At 41.0% G+C, this 9,165-nt stretch overlaps 1 long non-coding RNA gene across 2 annotated transcripts; it reads right to left on the reverse strand.

Moving 5' to 3' along the window:
• Positions 1-780: 780 nt before the first annotated feature.
• On the reverse strand, positions 781-8,491 carry LOC132480202 (uncharacterized). 2 transcript variants are annotated; one of them, XR_009530612.1, is made up of 4 exons: positions 8,162-8,491; positions 7,506-7,745; positions 2,859-3,101; positions 781-2,083 (listed from the first exon to the last, which is right to left on the reverse strand). It is a non-coding gene; the product is annotated as an uncharacterized LOC132480202 (long non-coding RNA). The 2 variants fall into 2 exon arrangements; XR_009530611.1 differs by having other exon boundaries at positions 7,506-7,748.
• Between the last annotated feature and the right edge of the window lie 674 nt (positions 8,492-9,165).

Raw genomic sequence — 9,165 nt, forward strand, 5'->3', positions numbered from 1 at the left:
GGTGTCTTAGAATCTGGTTTCGATTCTGAGGTTCCCATGACCCCCAGTCTGTCCCTGAGTGAATGGAGAAGGAGAGAGGCGTGCCTGGTCTCAGTCTCCAGTTCACGGCAGGTCGGAGGGCAGTCAGGTGATTGGGACGTCTCCACAGTTCCATAGACCTCACTTGCTATATGGTCGGTCTTTTGATATATGTATTTAATAGGTATTTGTACACGTATGGTAACCCTAATCTTAATTTTTCCATTCACTCCACTTATCCTTTTAGATAAGCATACTTCTAAGTCTGTGAGTGTCTTTCTCTGTGGAAATATGTTCATTTGTGTTAGTTATTAGTTAACACCTATAAGTGATACCATAGGATATAGGTTTTTGCTTTCTGACTTACCTCATGTTCTGTGATTATCTCCAAGCTCATCTATGGTGCCTCAAATAGCAGTGTTTCATTGTTTTCCATGGCTAATATTCTGTTGTATAAATAGACCACTTCTTCTTTATCTGTTCATCTGTTGATGGACCTTTTGGTTGCTTCACTGTCTTGGCTATTGTGAATAAGGCTGCAGTGCAGATTTTTCAGCCTGGGTCTTCTCGATTCAGGTCTCAGGTGAGAGGCCCAGTGGTGTGACTGCTAGATTGAATGGTACCTCAATTTTTATTTTAATTGCAGCTCCCTTCTGTTCTCATTATTGGCTGTTACCACTTTACATCTCACCAGCAGCTAGAGGGTACACAGTTCTCTAAAATCCCTTCAATATTTATTGTTTGTAGTCTTTCTGCTGATGGCCAGTTGGCTGGTGTGAGTTGAAACCTTTTTGTAGATTAGATTTGCATGAGTCTAATAATTACTGAGGTTGAGCTTTTATCCATTTTCCTTTTTTTAAAAGTGAGCCAAATTAACCTCTTCATATTATTTTCTTGAAAAATTTGCAGTTTTGAATTTTTTTGGCCATTCCCTACCTCCGCACAGTTGTTTAGGGCAGGTGTCCTTTACAGCCCTGAGTCCTTCTGAATGTTAAGTGACCATTAGCTGTGGGTTTAAAGCCGCTCTTGTGGGAAACGGCCACAAGGCGGCAGCTTTTCTACATTTCCAACTCTGGGTTTTTGGGCAACAGAGCTTTCCTGGAAATTGTGTTAGTAAGCAGCAAATTAGAGTGGAATGTGCCAGCGAAAAGCCCCAAGAGCATATATATCCTAAATTGTTTGCTTTTTAAATTTAATTTTTATTAATTATCAGAGCAAATTTGATAAAAATGTAGTTCTCCTAGCTGTACAGTTTCTGATTCATCCTATCAATGTATCTGTCTATTCCTCTTTGGATCCTTTCCCGTGTATATTATAGAGTGTTGAGTAGACCTCTCTTCGTATCCCATAGGTATTGTGTGATTATATATTTCATATGTATTAGTACATGTCTGTTAACCCCCATATCCTAATTCATACATTCCTTACACCTTTCCATTTGGTTAAACATAATTTGGTTTTCTGAATCTATGTGTGTCCTTCTCTTGGAAATTATTTCATGGGTATCAATTTTTAGGTAACACCTGTAAGTGATGTCATAGGATGTCTGTCTTTCGGTTTCTTTCTTACTTCAAGTTGGGTGATTATCTGTAGATCCTTCTATGGTGGTGCCAACGGCACTGTTCCATGCTTTTTCATGGCTAATATTCCATTGTGTACATGGACGACTTCTTCTTGGTGCATTTTTCTGTTAATGGACATTTTGGTTTCTTCCAGGTCTTGGCTATGGTACATGTTGCTGCAGTGCAGGATTGCCAGCCTGTGTCTTTTTGATTCTGGTCTACTCATGTGACAGGCCCATTAGTGGGCCTACCAGATCACATGGTAGCTCCATTTTTACCCTTAAACGCATCTCTATTCTGTTCTCACTACTGGCTGTTTCCAGGTTACATCCCACCAGCAGCTAAAGGGTACACAGTTCTCTAAAACCCTTTCAGCATTTATTCTTTGTAGACTTTTTTTTTTTTTTTTGCTGATGATCATCCTGAAGGCTGTGAGGTGAAAGTTTTTGTACACTGGATTTGCATGGCTTTATTAATTCCTGATGTTCAGCCTTTTTCCATTCCTGTTTTTTTAACAGAAAAAGAAAAAGAAACAAAACAAATGTGTGTAAAATAATGCCTCTTGAAACTGTCGTTTTGAAATGTGGACGTCTTTTGAATTTTTTGTTCGATATACGACCCCAGGATTTGTTTTCAGGGCAGGTGTGATTTACAGGCCTGCACTTATTTTGAATATCAACTGACCATTAGCGCTGGGATTAAAGCTGCTGTTGTGGGAAATGGCCACAAGGCGGCAGCATTTTTCCATTCCCAAATCTGGTTACTAGGGCAGCAGAGCCTTTCTGGAAGTCCTGTGCTTAGGTTGTAAATTAAAATGGAATGTGCCAGGAGAAACCCCCATAAGTTTATCTTACATTAATTCTTGTTCGTTGTTTTAGTTTTTTAATCAGGGTAATGATTAGAATATTGTTTGTCCTAGGTGTACACAATCTGGTTCATTTGTGCATTATATATATATATATATATATATATATATATATATATATATATATATTCCTGTACAGAGCCAATTCCCATGTAAATTATTGCAGAGTGTTCCATAGACCTCCCTTGCTATATGGTCGGTCTTTTTAATATATGTATTTAGTAGGTATTTGTACACGTATGGTAACCCTAATCTTAATTTTTCCATTCACCCCACCATTCCTTTTAGATAAGCATAGTTTGTTTTCTAAGTCTGTGAGTATCTTTCTCTGTGGAAATATGTTCATTTGTGTCAGTTGTTACATAACGCCTATAAGTGGTATCATAGGATATGTCTTTTGCTTTCCGGCTTACCTCATGTTATGTGATTATCTCCAGGATCAACTATGGTGCCTCAAAGAGCAGTGTTTCATTGTTTTCCACGGCGAATATTCCATTTTGTACATGGACCACTCCTTCTTTTTCCACTCATCTGGTGATGGACATTTTGGTTACTTCCATGTCTTGGTTATTGTGAAAATTCCTGTAGTGCAGCTGTTGAAGCCTGTGCCTTCTCGACTCTGGACTTCTCAGGTGAGAGGCTCAGCAGTGGGCCTGCTGAATGGAATGGTGGCTCAATTTTTACGTTTAAATGCAGCTCCTTTCTCTTCTTATTATTTGCTGTTACCACTTTACATCTCACCAGAAGCTAGAGGGTACAGAGTTCTCTAAAACCCCTTCAGCATTTATTGCTTGTAGACTTTTTGCTGATGGTAGTTGACATGTGTGAGTTGAAAATTTTTGGAGGTTAGACTTGCATGAGTCTAATAATTCCTGATGTTGAGCTTTTACCCATTTTCCTCTTTTTTGAAAATGAGTGAGTAAAACTTACCCCTCCATACTATCTCCTTGAAAATTTGCCAGTTTTGAATTTTTTTGGCCATTCCCTACCTCCGCACAATTGTTTAGGGCAGGTGTCCTTTACAGCCCTGAGTCCTTGGGAATGTTAAGTGACCATTAGCTGTGGGTTTAAAGTTGCTCTTGTGGGAAACGGCCACAAGGCGGCAGCATTTCTACATTTCCAACTCTGGGTTTTTGGGCAACAGAGCTTTCCTGGAAATTGTGTTAGTAAGCAGCAAATTAGAGTGGAATGTGCCAGCGAAAAGCCCCAAGAGTTTATATCTCCTAAATTATTGTTTGTTTTTTTAATTTAATTTTTATTAATTATCAGAGCAAATTTGATAAAAATGTAGATTCTCCTAGGTGTACAGTCTCTGGTTCATCCTATCAATGTATCTGTCTATTCCTCTTTGGATCCTTTCCCGTGTATATTATAGTGTTGAGTAGACCTCTCTTCGTATCCCATAGGTATTGTGTGATTATATATTTCATATGTATTAGTACATGTCTGTTAACCCCCATATCCTAATTCATACATTCCTTACACCTTTCCATTTGGTTAAACATAATTTGGTTTTCTGAATCTATGTGTGTCCTTCTCTTGGAAATTATTTCATGGGTATCAATTTTTAGGTAACACCTGTAAGTGATGTCATAGGATGTCTGTCTTTCGGTTTCTTTCTTACTTCAAGTTGGGTGATTATCTGTAGATCCTTCTATGGTGGTGCCAACGGCACTGTTCCATGCTTTTTCATGGCTAATATTCCATTGTGTACATGGATGACTTCTTCTTGGTGCATTTTTCTGTTGATGGATATTTTGGTTTCTTCCAGGTCTTGGGATGGTACATGCTGCTGCAGTGCAGGATTGCCAGCCTGTGTCTTTTTGATTCTGGTCTACTCATGTGACAGGCCCATTAGTGGGCCTACCAGATCACATGGTAGCTCCATTTTTACCCTTAAACGCACCTCCAATCTGGTCTCACTACTGGCTGTTACCAGGTTCCATCCCACCAGCAGCTAAAGGGTACACAGTTCTCTAAAACCCCTTCAGCATTTATTCTTTTAGACTTTTTTTGCTGATAATCATTCTGACGGCTGTGAGGTGAACGTTTTCATACACTGGACTTGCATGGCTTTATTAATTCCTGATGTTCAGCCTTTTTCCGTTCCCATTTTTTTAACAAAAAAAGGAAAAGAAACAGAAGCCAAATGTGCATAAATTATGCCTCTTGAAACTGTCGGTTTGAAATATGGACGTCTTTTGAATTTTTTGGTCGATATATGACCCCAGGATTTGTTTTCAGGGCAGGTGTGATTTACAGGCCTGCACTTATTTTGAATATCAACTGACCATTAGCGCTGGGATTAAAGCTGCTGTTGTGTGAAACGGCCACAAGGTGGCAGCAGTTCTCCCTTATCAAATCTGGTTACTAGGGCAGCAGAGCCTCAATGGAAGTCGTGTTCTAGGTTGTAATTTAGAATGGACTATCCCAGGAGAAAGCTCCTTAAGTTTGTCTCACAACTTCTTGTTCGTTTTTTTAATATAATTTTTATTTTTTATCACAGCAAGTTTGATTTCAATATTTGGCTTGTTCTAGGTGTGCAAGATGTCGTTCTTGTACACATAAACATATGTCTATTCTTCCTGGGATCCTTATCCCATGTACGTTATGACAGAATGTTGAATAGTCTTCTCTTGGTATTCCGTAGGTCTTTGGTGATTATATATTTCACCTGTGTTTGTATACGTCTGTTAACCCCAATATCCTAATGTATCCAATCCTCACACCTTTCCATTGGTGAACCATAAATTTGTTTAATGAATCTCTGATAGCCCTTCTCTGTGGGAATATCTTCACTGGTATCAATTTTTAGGTAACACCTATAAGTGATATCATACAATATGTGTCTTTCTCTTTCTGACTTACTCCAGGTTGTGTGATTACATCTAGAATCATCTACGGTGCTGCACAGGGCAATGTGTCCTTTTTTTCCTTGGCTAATATTTTGTCTGTACTTGTAGCAGTTCTTCTTTGTCCACTCATCTGTTGCTGGACTTTTTGGTTACTTCCATATCTTGGCTATTGTAATACTGTGCAGTGCACATTTGCCTTCCTGTGCCTTTCCAATTCTGTCTTCTTTGGTTATAGGTCCAGGAATGGGCCTGCTGAATGATATTGTAGCTCAATGTGTACCTTTTAAAGGCATCTCCATTCTGTTCTCATTAGTGGCTCTTTCCAGGGTACATCCCACTGAAAGTTGAGGGTATGCATTTCTCCACAACACCTTCAGCATGCATGCATGAATTCATTCATTCATTCATTCATTCATTCTCGTTTGTTTGTTTTGCGGTACACGGGCCTCTCACTGTTGTGGCCTCTCCCGTTGCGGAGCACAGGCACCCACGGCATGTGGGATCTTCCCAGAACGGAGTATGAACCCGCGTCCCCTGCATCGCAGGTGGACTCTCAACCACTGCGCCACCAGGGAAGCCCCAGCATTTATTGATTATGGGTTTCGTGCTGAAGGTTATTCTGAGGGGTGTGAACTGATACCTCTTTGTGGTTGAATTTCCGTGTGTCTCATAATCCCTTGACATTAAGCTTTAAGGCATGTCCTTCTTATTTTTCAAACTGTGATTACAGCTTAGCTCTTCAAAGTGTTTTCTTAAAGTATGTGTCACATTTTGAAATTTTTTGGCCATTACCTCCCTCAAGACATTTTGAGGGCAGGTTTCATTTACAGCCCTGCAGTACTTGTTCACATGAAGTGACCATTAGCACAGGCTTTAAAGCTGCTTTTGCAGGTAACAGCCAGAGGGTGGCAGCCTTTCTAAGTTCCCCACGCTGGTACTAGGGAAACAGACCTTCCTGCCAGTGGTGTTCCTCGGTTATAAATTAGAGAAGAATGTGCCCAGATAAACCCCCAAATGCTTACGTCTCCTTACTTATGTTTGTTTTTAAATTTAATTTAAACTTTTTATTGGAGTAATATTCCATTGTGTACATGGACCACTGCTTCTTGGTGCACTCCTCTGTTGATGGACATTTTCGTTGCTTCCAAGTGTTGGCTATGGTAAGTATTGCTGGAGTGCAGAATTGCCAGTCTGTGAGGTTCTGATTCTCATTTTCTCAGGTGACAGGTCCAGCAGTGGGTATGATTGATTGCCTGGTAGCGCAATGTTTCCCTTTTCAAAGCACCTCCATTGTGTTTTCATTAGTGGCCCTTACCACATCCCCCTTAGAACGGAGGGTACGCACTTCCCCACGATCACTTCAGCATTTATTGCTTGCAGCATTTTTGCTAATGGCCATTCTGACTGCTGTGAGCTGATAGGTTTTTGTAATTTGGGTTTGCGTGTCTTTACAAATACCAAAAATTCATCATATTTCCAAGCCGTTTTTGTTTCTGTTTAAAAAAAAGGAGAACAAAGTGTGCATACAATATACCTCTTGAAATTGTCTTCTTGGAAGGTTGCCCTCTTTTGAATTTCTTATACGGTTTTCGACCCCAGAAATTTTTTGGTGGACAGGTGCCATTACAGAACTGCACGTTTGGTGAATAGTTAGTGACCATTAGCAGTGGGTTTAAAGCTGCTGTTGTGTGAAACGGTCACAAGGAGTCAGCATTTCTTCATTCCCCAATCTGGGTAGTAGGGCAGGAGAGCCTTTCTGGAAGTCGTGTTCCTAGGTTGTAAATTAGAATGGAATGTGCCAGGAGAAACCCCCATACGTTTATGTCTCATTACTTCTTACTGGTTGTCTTAATTTTTGTAATCGGGGTAATTATTAGAATATTGTTTGTCCTAGCTGTACACAATCTGGATCATTTGTACATTATATATGTCTATTCATATACAGATCCTCTTCCCATGCACAGTGTTCCGTAGACCTCCCTTGCTATATGGCCGGTCTTTGTGACACATGTATATAATATGTATTGGTATATGTAACACTGATCTTAATTTATCCATTCCTCCCACCTTTCCTTTTAGATAAGTATAGATTTTTCCTACATCTGTGAGTGTCTTTTTCTGTGGAAATATTTTCCTGTGGGTCAGATATTAGATAACGCCTATAAGTAATATCATAGGATATAGGTCTTTTGATATCCAACTTACCTCATGTTCCATGATTATCTCTAGGATCATCTGTGGTGCCTCAAAGAGCACTAATTCATTGTTCTCCATGGTGAATATTCCATTGTGTACATGGACCTCTTCTTCTTTATCCATTCACCTGTTGATGGACATTTGGGTTGCTTCACCATCTTGGCTATTGTGAATAAGGCCGCAGTGCAACTGATACAGCCTGTGTCTTCCCGATTCTGGACTTCTCAGGTGAGAGGCCTAGCAGTGGGCCTGCTGCGTCGAATGGAAAACTTAGGGAGTAACCAGGCAACGGTCAGTTACCATGGCAGCCCTGGGAAAAACATTACCATGTGACACTAACACTCCCAGGAGCCTACATTTGTTTCCACAATAGGTAAACCTTTCTCATTTCAAAGTACTATAAAGTGAAATATGCATCTCAGTCAGAACTAGAGGTTACTCAATGTCTGCTGTGATCGGAGGAAAAGAGAAGGGCCTTACACAGTATCTAAAGCAATGACACGAAGAAACTAGGGGCCACGGGCAGAGACACACAGGCTTAGATAGGCTCCAATCTCTATGACATTCTGAGGAGATTCACTTTGTAAGGGCTCGAGCACGAGAAAGCAGCCACTAACCAGCTACCCTGTCTCAAATATGTGGAGAAAGTCAATGTAAATGCTTACCTATGTATTATTCTTTTCTGATCATTCTTTCAGCGTAGCCCTTCTGGCTTTGTGCAAAGCGATTCTTTGTTTTGTACCTGAAAAATGAGTGGCACATGTAAATGGATGAAACTTGTCAGAGCAGACATCCAAGGAGCTCTTCAGCTAACGAACGAGGAGCTCCGAGTTCTGGGAGAGAATCGTAAAAGTAGTGTAGAATCACAATATCTTAGAGCATCCTTTATATGAAATCCCCTCTTGCATATCACCAGTCACTGGTCATCAGCCTATACATGAACTTTGCAGTGACAGAAAACCCAGCACTGTCTAGACAGGTCTAGGCACTTCTAGTTGCTACAGCAGTCTATATCAAATTCAGAATCTGACTCCCTGTCACGCATCAGTCCCAGTCTGCCTTCTGCAATGGTACACCCCATGGCACACCTCATCTCTTTTCCATCTGGCCCATTTCCCAAACACATGAGGACAATTTTGTTCTTCCTAAAGCTCTCTTTAAAGCTCTCTCACGTCACCCTCCTAAATCACTCCTTCCTTCCTGTGTTTATGACTTTGAGGAGCCCCCAAGGTTTTCTCATCCCAAGGCCATGACAAGCAATGGCATCAGTGTGCCTGCTACAGATTCTAGGAAAGGGGCAGGGCCACACAAGGGTCTGGCAAATGTGACTGACAACCTGAAGGGAGAGTACATGTGAGAACCTCAGCCTCTCTTCAGTCCTCAGCCTCTATCCAAGGTTTCTCCATAGCACACTATTGACATTTTGGGCCAGATAATTCTTTTGGGGTGGTGGGGAGGGCTGTCCTATGCCTTGTACGATATGTAGTAGCATCCTGGCCACTACCCACTAGATGTCTGCAGCACCGCCCCACCCGCCCCCACACCCCGGATGTGACAAAGAAAACTGTCTCCAGCCATTGTCAAACGTTCTGGAGGACGGGTGATGGCAAAATCACCCTCACTCAAGAGCCACTGCTCTTTCCAATGACTCTGTTCACCCATGAGGACT

Source organism: Mesoplodon densirostris, chromosome 19 (genome assembly GCF_025265405.1).
Source record: "Mesoplodon densirostris isolate mMesDen1 chromosome 19, mMesDen1 primary haplotype, whole genome shotgun sequence".
Classification (NCBI taxonomy): domain Eukaryota; kingdom Metazoa; phylum Chordata; class Mammalia; order Artiodactyla; family Ziphiidae; genus Mesoplodon; species Mesoplodon densirostris.